Source organism: Cetorhinus maximus, unplaced genomic scaffold (genome assembly GCF_964194155.1).
Source record: "Cetorhinus maximus unplaced genomic scaffold, sCetMax3.hap1.1 HAP1_SCAFFOLD_827, whole genome shotgun sequence".
Classification (NCBI taxonomy): Eukaryota; Metazoa; Chordata; class Chondrichthyes; order Lamniformes; family Cetorhinidae; genus Cetorhinus; species Cetorhinus maximus.
The window spans coordinates 47564-61851 of NW_027596769.1; positions in this window are offsets into that span (position 1 = coordinate 47564).

A 14288-nucleotide genomic window follows, 5' to 3' on the forward strand; every position below is an offset into this window, starting at 1 on the left:
CTGTTCCTGTACTCAAATCCTCTGGCTATGAAGGCCAACATACCATTTGCCTTTTTTACCGCCTGGTGCACCTGCATGCTTACCTTCAACGACTGGTGTACAAGGACACCCAGGTCTCGTTGCACATTCCCCTCTCTCAATTTATAGCCATTCCGATAATAATCTGCCTTCTAGTTTATGTTACCAGAATGGATAACCTCACATTTATCCACATTATACTGCGTCTGCCACGCACTTGCCCACTCACTCAGCTTGTCCAAATCACACTGAAGCATCTCTGCATCCTCCTCACAGCTCCCCCTCCCACCCAGCTTTGTGTCATCTGCAAATTTGGAGATATTACATTTAATTCCCTCATCTAAATCATTAATATATGTTGTGAATAACTGGGGTCCCAGCACCGATCTCTGCGGTACCCCACTAGTTACCCCCGCCTGCCATTCGGAAAAAAGACCCGTTTATTCCTACTCTTTGTTTCCTGTCTGCCAACCAGTTTTCTGTCCATCTCAATACACTACCCCCAAATACCATGCGCTTTAATTTTACACGCCAATCTCTTATGTGGGACTTTGTCAAAAGCCTCTGAAAGTTCAAATAAACCACATCCACTGGCTCCCCCTCATCAACATTACGAGTTAAATCCTCGAAAAATTCCAGTAGATTTGTCAAGCATGATTTCCCTTTCATAAATCCATGCTGACTCTGTCTGATTCTGCCACTGTTTTCCACGTGCTCAGCTATTAAATCTTTTACAATGGACTGTAGAATTTTCCCTACTACCGACGTCTGGCTGACTGGTGTATAATTCCGTTTTCTCTCTGCCTCCCTTTTTAAACAGTCGGGTTACATTGACTACCCTCCAATCTGTAGGAACTATCCCAGAGTCTATAGAATCTCGGAAGATGACCACCAATGCATCCACTATTTCTAGGGCCACTTCTTTAAGTACTCTGGGAAGTAGATTATCAGGTCCCGGGGATTTATCGGCCTTCAATCCATTCAATTTCCCCAACACCATTTCTCTACTAATACTGATTTCTTTCAGTTCCTCCCTCTCACTAAATCCTGTGTTTCCCCAACATTTCTGGTATGTTATTTGTGTCCTCCTTTGTGAAGACAGAACCAAAGTATATATTTAGTTGGTCAGCCATTTCTTTGTTCCCCATTATAAATTCCCCTGTTTCTGACTGTAAGGGACCTACATTTGTCTTCACCAATCTTTTTCTCTTCACATATCTATAGAAACTTTTACAGTCAGTTTTTATGTTGCCTGCAAGCTTACTCTCGCACTCTATTTTCCCCTTCTTAATCAATCCCTTGATCCTCCTTTGCTGAATTCTAAACTGCTCCCAATCCTCAGGTCTGTTGTTGTTTCTGGCCAATTTGTATGCCTCTTCTTTGCATCTAATACTATCTCTAATTTCTCTTGTAAGCCATGGTTTGGCCACCTTTCCTGTTTTACTTTTGGAATAAACAATTGTTGCAATTCACCCGTGCGCCCTTTGAATCTTTGCCATTGCCTATCCACCGTCATCCCTTTAAGTAACGTTTCCCAATCCATCATAGTTAACTCGCACCTCATACCATCGTAGTTTCCTGTATTAAGATTCAGGACCCAAGTCTCAGAAACAACTACGTCACTCTCCATCTTGATGAAGAATTCTATCATATTATGTTTGCTCATCCCCAAGGGGCCTCACACAACCAGATTGCCAATTATTCCTTTCTCATTACACAATACCCAATCAACGTATTGGTACAGAAAAACATCCCGTATACACTCCAGGAATTCCTCCTCTACGGTATTGTTACTAATTTGATTTGCCCAATCTATATGCATATTAAAGTCACCCATAATTACAGATGTTCCTTTATTACATGCGTCTCTAATTTCCTGTTTAATGCCATTCCCAACATCACCACTACAGTTTGGGGATCTATAAACAACCCCCACTAACATTTTTCGCCCCTTAGTGTTTCTCCAAGCTCTACCCATACAGATCCCACATCGTCGGAGCTAATATCTTTCCTCACTATTGCATTAATTTCCTCTTTAACCAGCAATGCAACTCCATGGCCTTTTCCTTTTTGTCTGTCCTTCCTAAATACTGAATACCCCTGGATGTTCAGTTCCCATCCCTGGTCACCCTGCAGCCATGTCTCCGTAATCACCAATATATCATACCTGTTTACATCTATTTGCGCGGTTAATTCATTCACTTTATGGCGAATGCTCCTCACATTAAGGCACAAAGCCTTAAGGCTTGTCCTTTTCACATTACTTGTCCCGTTCCCACTATTTTTCACTGAGACCTTGTTTGATTCTTGCCCTTGATTTCTCTGACTATCACTCTTCTTATTCCGCTTTCTGTCTCTTGTTCTTGTCTTTGATTCCCCTTCCTCTATAACTCAGTGTCACACTTTCTTTAGTAATGCTCCTGCGAAATGCTTTGTATGTTTCATTACATTAAAGGAGCTATATAAATGTTTCTGTTAATGTTCTAGTTCTTATGGGTGTCAATCCCTATGTTGCTGTGCGGACGGTAGCTCCGTGACTGGAGTCAAATGTAGGCCAGACCTCTCCTTTAAGGATATTATTCCACTATTTGCTTTCTTATGGCACACAGGAATCATTAAACAGTCTTGCATCTAATTTTCCTGAATTTATTTAGATCATAATGATTAGTCACTACTATATTTAGTAATAGCACTGTCACCGAAGATAGGCACAGGGACACAAACACATTCAAAGTGGAATTTTAAGGAGTGATTTAATGGAGTTTTTCAAGGTATTAAGGGGAACTGAGAGGTTAGATGGAGAGAAACTAGTTCTTCCAGCTGGGGTACCTAGGACTTGGGGCATAGTATAAAAAATTAGAGTCAGTCTTTCATGAGTGAAGTTAGGAAACACAGTTCAGAAACACTTATACACACAAAGGGCAGAGTTTTACACTCACTCACCAGTGGGTTTTTAGGTGGGCTAGCCCGCCCACCTAAAAGGGGCAGAATCCCCTCTGGGTTCACACCCACCCTGGCCACATGTTTGTGTGTCTATGTACGTGTGTGTGTGGGGAGGGGGGGCAGTGTGTGTCTGTGTCTATGTGTGTAGGCAGTGTATGTAATGCAGAGAGAGTCCAGCAAGAGGGTGCATTGTTAAAGTCTGCGTGCCTGTGTGGACAGTGTGTGTGCGGACGGTGTATGTAATGCAGAGAAAATCCAGCAAGAGGATGCATTGTTAAAATCTGTGTGCCTGTGTGGACAGTGTGTGTGCGGACGGTGTGTGTAATGCAGAGAGAATCCAGCAGAGTGTACATTGTTAAAGGTGTGTTAGTGCATGTGTGTGGACAGTGTGTATAATACAGAGTCCAGCAGAGGGTATACTGTTAAAGTTTTATGTGTGTTGTGGACAGTGTGTATAATAGAGTCCATCAAAGGGTACATTGCTAAAGTTTCGTGTGTGTGTGCGGACAGTGTGTGTGTGGACAGTGTATCTGTGTGTGGGCGGGGGTGGGGGGGCAGTGTGTGTAATACATAAAAAGTGCAGCAGAGGGTACAATGTTGAAGGTGTGTGTTTGTGTGTGCGTGTGCATGTGTTTGGACAATGTGTGTCACAAAGTGTCCAGCAGAGGGGAGATCACAGAATCACAGAATTTCAATGGCACAGAAGGCGGCCATTCAGCCCCTACACTGGCTCTCCAAATGAACGTTATGACCTAGTGTCATTGCCCCGCCTTTCCTCTGTACACCTGCACATTGTTTCTATTCAAATCATCATCTAACATCCTCTTGAATGCCTCGATTGAACCTGCCTCCACCACACTTCCAGGCAGCACATTAAAGACCCAAAACATTCGTTGTGAAAAAGTTTTTCTCACGTCACATTTGCTTCTTTTGCAAATCACTTTAAATCTGTGCCCTCTCGTTCTTGATTACGAGTGGGATCAGCTTCTCCCGATCGACTCTGACCAACCCCCTCAAGATTTTGAACATCTCTATCAAATCTCCTCTCTGCCTTCTTCTCTCCAAGGAGAACAGTCCCAACCTCTCCAATCTATCTTCATAACTGAAGTTTCTCATCCTTGAGCCATTTTTGTAAACCTATTCTGCACTCTCTCCAATGTGTTCACATCCTTCCTATAATATAGTGCCCAGAACTGTACACAGTATTCCAGCTGAGGTCTAACGAGTATCTTATATGAATTCAGCATAACCTCCTTGTTCTTGTCCATATTAATAAAGCCCAGGATACCAAATGCTTTATTAATTGCTCTCTCCACCTGTCCTGCCACCTTCAATGATCTATGCACATATACACCCAGGTCATTCTGCTCCTGCACCCCCTTCAAAGTTTCACCCCTTATTTTATGTTGTCTGTCCATGTTCCTCCTACCAAAATCAATCACCTCACACTTCTCTGCATTGAACTTCATCTGGCACCTATCTGCCCACTCCACCAATTTGTCTATTTCTTTCGGAAGTTCTACACTGTCCTCCTCACAGTTTATAACACTCCCAAGCTTTGTATCACCTGAAAAATTTGAAATTGTCCCCTGAACACCAAGATCTAGATCATTTATAGCAGGAAAAACAAGGGTCCCAATACTGACCCCTGGGGAACTCCACTACAAACCTTGCTCCAGACCAAAAAATATCCATTCACCATTACTCTCTGCTTCCTACTTTTCAGCCAATTTTGTATCCACATTGCTACTGTCCCTTTTATTCCATGGGCAATAACTTTTCTCACAAATCTGTTGTGTGGCACTACATCAAATGCTTTTTGAAAGTCCATGTACACCACATTAACAGCATTAACCTCATCGGTCTTCTCTGTTACCTCTTCAAAAAACTCCAGCAAGTTAGTTAAACAGAATTTCCCCTTTAGAAATCCATGCTGGTTCTTCCTCAGCAATCCATATTTTTCCATGTGACTAATAATTCTATCCAAATAATTGTTTCCAGAATCTTGCCCACCACTGTACTTAAACTGATTGGTCAGTAGTTGCTGGGCTTATCCTTACAACCTTTTTTGAACAAGGGTGTAATGTTTGCAATTCTCCAGTCCTCTGGCACCTCCCCTGTGCCTAGGAAAGACTGAAAAATTACGGCCAGTGCCCCTGCAAATTCTATTCTCACTTCCTTCTTCAAGGAATTGATGAATATTATTGTACTTTTGATGATGGACATTTTGGAATGTTTAGTAATGTTCTTTCAGATATTTTATGACCACATCAACAGCATTAACCTCATCGGTCTTCTCTGATGTATCACCTGAAAACTTTGAAATTGTCCCCTGCACACCAAGATCTAGATCATTAATATATATCAGGAAAAGCAAGGGTCCCAATACTGACCCCTGGGGAACTCCACTACAAACCTTCCTCATACCATTGCTAAAGGTGTGTGTGGGCAGTGTGTGTAATGCAGAGGGAGTCCAGCAGAGGGTACATTGTTAAAGGTGTGTGTGTGGACTGTGTGTGTGTATCAATGTGTGTGTGTGGGGACAGTGTGTATAATACAGAGAGAGTCCAGCAGAGGGTACATTTTTAAAGCATGTATGTGTGGACTCTGTCTGTGTGTGTGTGTATCAATTTGTGTGTTTGTGGGGACAGTGTGTGTAAAACAGAGTCCAACAGAGGGTACATTGTTAAAGTTGTTTGTGTGTGTGCGCGTGTGGTGTGTGTTTGGATAATGCGTGCCATACAGAGAGTGTCTAGCAGAGGGGAGATTGTTAAGGGTATTGTTGAATATTATTGCACTTTGGTGATGGCTATTTTGAAATGTTTTGTAATGTTTATTCATAAAATATCTGAAAGAAGTATACTTTTACAAAAAAGGTTGTTAAAGTTATGTTTGTGGACATTACCTGGGATAGACTGTTGTCCACCTCCTTCTACAATGTGCCTTTGCAAAGAATGTCTGGAGAGAGACGCAGCGGTTTTTGTCGAGGTTCATCCCAAGCAGCTCTGTCACACAGGACTCTTGCGCTCCATAGATTGTTCCTAGGGATGCACACTGAGATAAACATCAACTGTGGCTGGAGGACCATCAACTCGGTGAAAAATGCCCTTTGGTCTGCCCGAAACTTGCTGGTCTTCCAGTGCAAAGAATTGTCCTGGACCATGTGGTGCAGACTTGCACATTCCTAGGTCCAGGGCTATGAGCTGAGGGACACACTAAATCATGGGGCAGCCGCTGCAGATGTGCTGTGGGGAAAGGTCACATGTTGTATGGAGAAAAGTTGAATTTTATTGTATTTGCTAATTTTTCAGTCAAAATGCTTTGTAATGTACTTTCACAAATTTTATGATTAAAGTATATTTTTCGGAAAAAAATGTGACAGACATACTCCAGCAGAGGGGCGACTGTTCAAGGTGTGAGTGAGTGTGGATAATGTGTGATACACATAGATTCCAACGAGGGGAGAAAATTAAAACTGTGCATGTGTGTTAGCGGACAGTGTGCGTGCAGTGTCACCCTCCCACCTCAAGATGAACTGTGTCCGAAGCACTTTCCCCTACTTTAAACACAGCGGGGCTGCAGTGTCAGTTATCCACCACTCAAGATGCGCAATGTCGTGAGAACTCTCTCCCTCTTAAAACCCAGTGGGGCTGCAGCATTACCCTCCTCCCCATGTTCGTAACCTCACACTCGCACACACACATATACAGTAGGGGGGCTATGGAAAAGATAGAGGAAGATTTACAACTATGTGCAACAACAGTAAAAGAATCACAGAAATGAGTATCAGTTCACATGATTTCCAAAGTCCAGGAAGTGAAAAGTTCAGAGGGTGTATCCTTTGTGGCAGAGTTCAGTCCAGATGAGTTCCTGGATGGAGATAGCAACACGAAAATCCTTGGAACAAATGAGGTTTCAGCAGACAGGGCTTTCTGTGCTCAGGCTGCTTGGCTGGAGATGATCAGAGATGTTTAAAAGCAAACAGGCTTTGAGGAGTTGAAAGATGGTGGCCGGCTGCTTGATTATCCGGGAGCTGGGGGAGTGCTTTCCGGTTGGTGTTAAAGCAGCAGTCAGAGCTGTGAGGCTAGAAATGTAATATTAAAATCATCCAAAAGGCCAGACGCATGGCGTCATGTAACACATGGGGAGGTGGTGGAATAGTGGTATTGACACTGGGCTAGTAATCCAGAGAACCAGGGTAATGCTCTGGGCACACGCTGAAATTTAAATCTGGAGTTAAAAGTCTGATGATGACCAAGAAACCATTGCCGATTGTCGTAAAAACCCATCTGGTTCACGAATGCCCTTTAGGGAAGGAAATCTGCTGTCCTTGCATGGTCTGGCCAACATGTGACTCCAGACCCACAGCAATGTGCTCGACTCTTAAATGCCCTCTGAACAAGAGCGATTAGGGATGGGCAATAAATGCTGGCCCAGCACACATTCCATGAACACATTTTTTAAAATGGCACATTAATGAGTTAATTGCAGCCTCGCAAGCAGCTTTCTGCACTCCTGGCTAAAATCCACTGTTTCCCTTACGAGAGAAATGGTGGCTGTTAACACTTCTTCAGGTATCAAGAGTTTTGTTGAGTCTCTCTTTGTTATCGTCCCAGCTGGGAGAGTCAGTTTGCCTGTTGGCCATCTAATTTTGTGATAATAATGTGGCCTTCGGGTGTGAGATTACACAAGGATGGGAGTTGGAACTCCTTTTTTCTTGTAGTCTTTGTTGGGACCTTCCAGAACAGATGGCCAATCTTGTGACTCATGTGGCCTGTAGCAGCCATCTTGTGGTTCATCAGAAGTGCATTTTAAAACAGCAAAAAGAATAAAGTTTTGATTTCTTTTCATGTCTTATTGATGTAACAAGAATCAGACTTATGATCATTTCAGGCTCTGTGCCGCTCATTTAAATGTACTTTCTGTCCCTGTGAGGAGTGCAGGAGATCGACTATGAAATGGGATTGAGTTCCAGTGTTTGAAACCCTTTAGCTCCTCCTGATTTAACAATGAGCTTGAGTGGATATTTCACTGTGTTCTTCAGCTTCCAAGAACATAAGAAACAGGAGCAGGAGTAGGCATTCGACTCCTCAAGCCTTCTCTGCCATTCATGGCCTACATGTGGCACCACACCCACAGCTATGTGCTTGACTTTTAAATGCCCTCTGAACAATGAGGCAATTAGGGGTGGGCAATAAATGCTGGCTAGCCAGCGACACCCACATCACATAAATGAATAAAAAATATGGCTGATCTGATTGTGACTTTAACTCCACTTTGCTGCCCATCCCCAATAACCCTTGGCTCCCTTGTCAATCAATTATCTGTCTCAGTCTTGAGTATATTAAATGGCCCAGGCTCCATTTCTCACTGGGGGAGAGAATTCCAAAGAATAACGATCCCCTGAAAGAAGAAATTCCTCCTCTTATCGGTCTTAAATGGGAGAGCCTTTATTTTAATCTGGGTCACCCGTGTTGGTGCAGGAAATTAGACCCTGCGGAGCCTTTGATGTTTGTTCTGTGATAAAATCAAGATCAGTGTAGGAGTAATAACACTGATTATATAATTCACGCATAAGTGTTATATACAACCCAGGTCACCAACAACAGTATAAAACTGCTGGATATGCTGAAGAGTAAAATGATAGATTTCTTTGGTTCTCCATCTCTGGGTCCTTGTGATTCTCTCCACTGCTGCGGACTCAGACTCCCCTGCAGACTTAACTGGTCACTAAAGTATGTCTGACCGTCGGAATATTGAGCAGAAAAATCAGAAAGAAAGGGGGACAAGGGATTAACATGTTGTCTAGCATTTCAAATGTGACCCATTGGTGGAAAGTAAAAAAAGCTCATTTTATGGACACAACACCCAGAAACATTATCAATTATATTGTCTGTATATCCTGTGTGAAGTGCCAGGGGGCAGAGTCTGAACAACCCAGCACACTCACTGTTCCTAGAACCACATCTTCCATTTTCTCAGTGCAACATTTGCTTTTCAGATTCTCACAACATGTGGCCAGAAATCAAGCAAAGGTAAAAGTGACTGTGAGCCACACAGAAAACAGCAGTTGGGCAAAAACCAAAGCATAGAATAAGACTACACATGGGAATAATGAACGGAAACGTACCTGGGAAACACATCGGAATAGTTCAGCTCAATATGGGATTAGTGAAAATGACCAGGGGTTCGGGCCACTGCCATTCCCACCACATAGTGAGTGACACATTTCGAGAGACCGTGCTTTCACCAGGAGATCACAATCATCACCGAGTTAACTGCAAGAGAAAGAAAAGGAAGGAGATAAATTACTGATCGAAGCAACAGTTTGAAACGATCTGTGGTGAAATTTCCAGCTTTGTCGCTGCATCGAATGGCGCAAACTGATTCATTGATCTCGGCAGCGCTTTCCCACAGAGATATGTTTGAAACACAATTATCAATGACTGAGTGAAGGTACCATGCTGGTGGGGAAGGGAGAAAATGTGGGTTAAACAGGATATCGTCTTCAGATTGGTGTCTGGGAATGTTTGGGGACAGGGAGGGGCGCAGCTGTTTGGCTCACAAACGGTCAGAGCTGAAAGAGGCTGGTGCAAAACGGGAAAAGGCTCAGAGCCGTGGCTGTGAGCTAAGGTTTCGGATCGGGTTGGAAGAGGCAGCTGGAGGCTGAGCCAGTGAGTGAGATTGGGAGAGAGACATGGAACAGTCTGTGGAGCAGCATGAAGATGAGACAAGAGCCCACATTGCAGATACATTGAAGCAATGGACGAGGACACAGAGGATTCAAGGCAGTGAAAGGAGAGGCTGAGATTCATAAATCTCACTGCAGCTGGGTGTTAGAGGAAATCAAATCTACAGATCCCAGTAACACAACTCCATTAACTCAAGCAACGATTAATCTTTGCATTTGTGTTAGAAAATAGCTCGCTGAGTGTAAAATATGTTCAACAAACTCAAGTTATATATTCAATCATACTTTAATTTAAATATGTTCATGAAATCAGCCTCGCTCTTTCTGGATTTCAACGGTACCATCAACAGCAAGTCTCTCCCTGGATCCCCAGTGAGTCTCTCCTCCCCATATTCAGTGATTCTCCCCTATCTCCAGTGAGTCTCGCCCCCCCACAATCCCTAGCAAGTCGCTCCATGATCCCCAGCAAGTCTCCCCACGCCACCCTCTGCCAAATCTCTCCCAATCAACCAGGGAGTCTCTCCCGGTCTCTCGTCTCCTGGATGTGGAAATAGCAAATTGACAGTACTTTTGGCCATTTGCAACATGGCAGTGAGCAAACCTGAAAGCAGGGCAGCAAGTGGGGCAAGAGGGAGGTAGCGAGCAGGGCAGGAGCGAGGCAACGGGAAGGGCAGGAGCAGGACTGATCAGGGAAATCCCCCAAGCGAACTCCTGAAGTTAGAAAACAAACCTCCCAACAGCACTGTCCGATTGCTCTGGCACGCCGATGGCACAGTGCGTGATGGCAGCCGAAAAATGGGAAATGCAGAGTGAATCGGAAAAGCAGAGCCGAAAGAACAAACGACTTAATATTGAAATAACGCCAAGCGGGGCGACTTAAAGCAAGGATCTAGGGTATGTTCGACACAACATACGAAGGCCTTGGGGGTTCAGTTGCGCCAGTACTTCCGGTGCCCTGCCCAGCTGCTGAGAGGTAAAGAGGTGCCCATACTACTGCCAGCCATGGCCAGTCAGCATGGCCCACCAGCCACTGCAGCACCCTGACGGCAACACAGATTGTTACCAGGGGGAGCCGCTGCAAGCAGGGGTGGGTTCGGCATCTCAATGCAAAACTGCATCGGTGCTGCAAACCTGACCTTAACTCAAGGCCCACCCGCCTCTGATTCGGTCTCATTCCAGCGGGACGGGCGTGTGGCTGCCCGCACTGGACGCTGTGCAGCTTCACCGAGGTCTATTTAAAGTGGCTGGGGATCTGGATTCACCGTCTCTTGTCCTCCCTCTCGAGCGGAGGGGGTGCGGGGGTCGGGAGCTGATGAACTGGGAGAGGGTCCGCGTGGCCTGTGACCACAAAATTAACCCGCATTCAAACAGCAGCCTTAACACAGCGAGGCAAAGTAAAGGCACATTACAGGATGTGCAAACAGGCCACGTTACCCGCCAAAACGCACCCCTCCCCCCGATTCCCAACTGAAAGGGTTGCAGTTCCCTCTCTCTCTCCGAGTCCAGGCTTGCGAGAGTGGGCGGGGAACCGGCTCAGGTGGGTCCACTGAAGGATGCGGCCATCGGGAAGGCTGCCATCGGATAACGCAGGAAACATGGGCCGAGGGACGCAGGTGGTTTGTTCATGAGGGGGGGTTGGGGGCGGAATTAAAATGGAGCCCGGCGCAGGAAAGCAGTTCCCGGCCGGTAATCCAGGGAGTAGCCTGGCAGGGGTTGGGGGGCGGGGATGGGTAACGCCGAGCTTCCTCACGACAAACACTAACACAGGTTACCTTCCAATACTGAGGGCGGCCTCCAGTTGTGGAAGGCACAAGAGGGTCGACCGTAACAATAACCCCCCCAACCCGAACAACGCAGGCGGTGCAGGGGGAACGGGGAAAAGGCAGGGCAATGGCACCAGGTCATGATGCTCCTTTGGTGAGCGAGCGCAGGCACGATGGGCCGAACGGCCTCCTTCTGTGCCCTGAAGGTTCTGGTGACCCGGGGAATGTTGTAGGACGTGCGAGGCCAGGATTGTCGTGAGGAAGGAGCCAGGGGCGTATCCGGCTATCGACTTGAAAGCCAGTTTATTGACCCTATTTACAGCGTTTACGTCGCGAGTGACCCGGGCAGGCACATCCCCCCCCCCCCCCCCACCCAACCCCCACCCCAGGGCTGCCCAATTCCCCGTCCCTACGGAGACCTGGTACACGACTGCCTGGTATCAATGTCACACCGTCATGTGACCCAAAGATCGACATATCCATTCTGTTGACCCTTTATACCACAGGGAAGGACAGGTTAAAAATCCAGTGGATGGAAATAGATTTGGACCCAGGGGAAAAAGGGCGGAATGTGGCTTCGGCGGCCATTGGCTCTGTTGATGAAAAGAAAATGAAATGTTCAGCCAGCAAGCAACACTCATCTTAGTTGCCTTTAAAATTGTCCCGATGTGAGAAATAAAGGATAAATGTCTCAGGTGCCCAATAACTGGAATAAAACTCCTTCTGCTCTGATTTGGCGCTCTTTCCTCGTCGCGCTGCGCACGCGCAAGGACGTCTCTCCAATTAACGGAAATAACGGCCGAATTGTTTTGAATTTATGCGGAAGCGCAATTTGGCAGCATTCTGCCCATCGAGCGTGATGACGTCTACACAGACTGCCTCCAACAATGAGCTACTGCTGTGCGCGCACAAGCGGGACGATGTCAGCACGTTCCCCTACAGGTATGGTCACGTGAGAAGGCAGAGAAACGCACTTTGCGCCAAGGCAACCCTGAGCCCCAATGTGCTGGCGGACAGCTCGAGGGGAAACAGCCCGTGACCCGGAGCCTCTCCTGCCACAGGGCAATAAGGGCGGGCACTTCGCATGCGGCTCTCCGTCTTGGCTCCCACAGGCGACATGCTATGCGCACTTGGGTTCCTTTCACCACGTGTGACCCGCTGTGGGCACGCACTGCCATTTCGTCACGTGTGACCAGCTCTGCGCAGAAACCGCCGTTCTATCACGTGTGACCAGTTCTGCGCACGCACCGCCGTTCCGTCACGTGAGCCGCTCCACACGTATCGGCGTTCCGTCACCTGACTCGGTCTGCGCACGTAGCGCCTTTCCGTCACGTGTGACCCGCACTGCGCACGCATCGCTGTGCTGTCACGTGCGACCACTACGAACGCTTCGCCGTTGTCATGTGACCCGCTCTGCGCACGCATCGCCTTTCGGTCACGTGTGACCCGCTTTGCGTACACAACGCCGTTCCGAAACATGTGACCAACTCTGCGCACGCATCCCTCTTCGTTCACGTGTGACCCGCTGTGCGCACGATCGCCGTTCCGACACGTGTGTCACACTCCAGTGGCGGCTTCGACCTGAGTCTGAGATTAAGCCGGTCTGTCCACAACGTTGGTGTCACGAGATGAGCTTCCGACCTCATATTCCTGCCCTCACTATCACCGCCTATTTCCACCTCCAGGCCAACGCTGACTTTGTCCCCATCTCAGCTGATCTACTGCTGAAACCCTCACTCATCCCTGAGGGAGACAGAGGCCAATTAGTTCAAAGTCTGGACACCTCCAGAACTGGTGGACCAGCCGTGGAACCTTCACGCCCACCCCAACCCCCGCCAGCACCCAGGCAGTGGGAGGAACGCAGGTTAATGCAAATCCCCCCCACCGGATCCTTTAGACCCTCCATTAAGCCCCAGCCCCAAAATCAAAAAGAATCAACAAGTAAAAGCTTCAGGATTCTTTTATTGAATGCTGTACGATGCAATTGCAGTTGAATACCTCAATCACTGGTATGGGGTTTTTCAGGGGAGTTCTGTACCACTTGTCTTGTTTAGATCTTCAAATGCCCTTCAGTAATTTGTGTTCCTTTGGGGACTAAAACACCTTTGTGCACAGCAAGATTCCATGAGCATATCATTAGGCTTTTGCTTGCTGGAGGTGATTTATTTGGAAGAGGAACAGGGTTTCTGGCTTTGTATCATTCATTCTCGGGGTTGCATTGGCATCGCTGACGAGGCCAACATTTATTGCCCATCCCTAATTGCCCCATGAGAAGGTGGTGGTGAGCTGCCTTCTTGAGCCGCTGCAGTCCATGTGGTGTAGGTACACCCACAGTGCTGTTAGGGAGGGAGTTCCAGGATTTTGACCCAGCGACAGTGAAGGAACGGTGATATATTTCCAAGTCAGGTTGGTGAGTGACTTGGGGAGGAACTTGTAGGTGGTGGTGTTTCCATCTATCCACCGCCTTTGTCCTTCTAGGTGGTAGTGGTCGAGGGTTTGGAAGGTGCTGTTGAAGGAGCCTTGCTGAGTTGCTGCAGTGCATCTTGTAGATGGTACACACTCCTGCCAACGCACGTCGATAGTTGGGGGAGTGAATGTTTAAGGTGATGGATGGACAGCTTTGTCCTGCATGCAGGCTCGGGGGGTGCTAAATGGCCTCCTCTTATTCCTGTGTAACAGAGACGAAGCAGGTGAGGGAGTTGGGTATTAAGGGCTGAAGTTTGTGAAAGGTGCTGAGGGAAAGGGAGGGGAAATGTAATGTTTATTTTGAAAGGGCTTTCTAAGATGAGCAGAGAGAGAGAAGCAGGCGGTGGCCTGGGCCTGGCTTTTAACCGATATAAGTAATCTCGTCGGATAGCTCCTTGTTAGTCTCG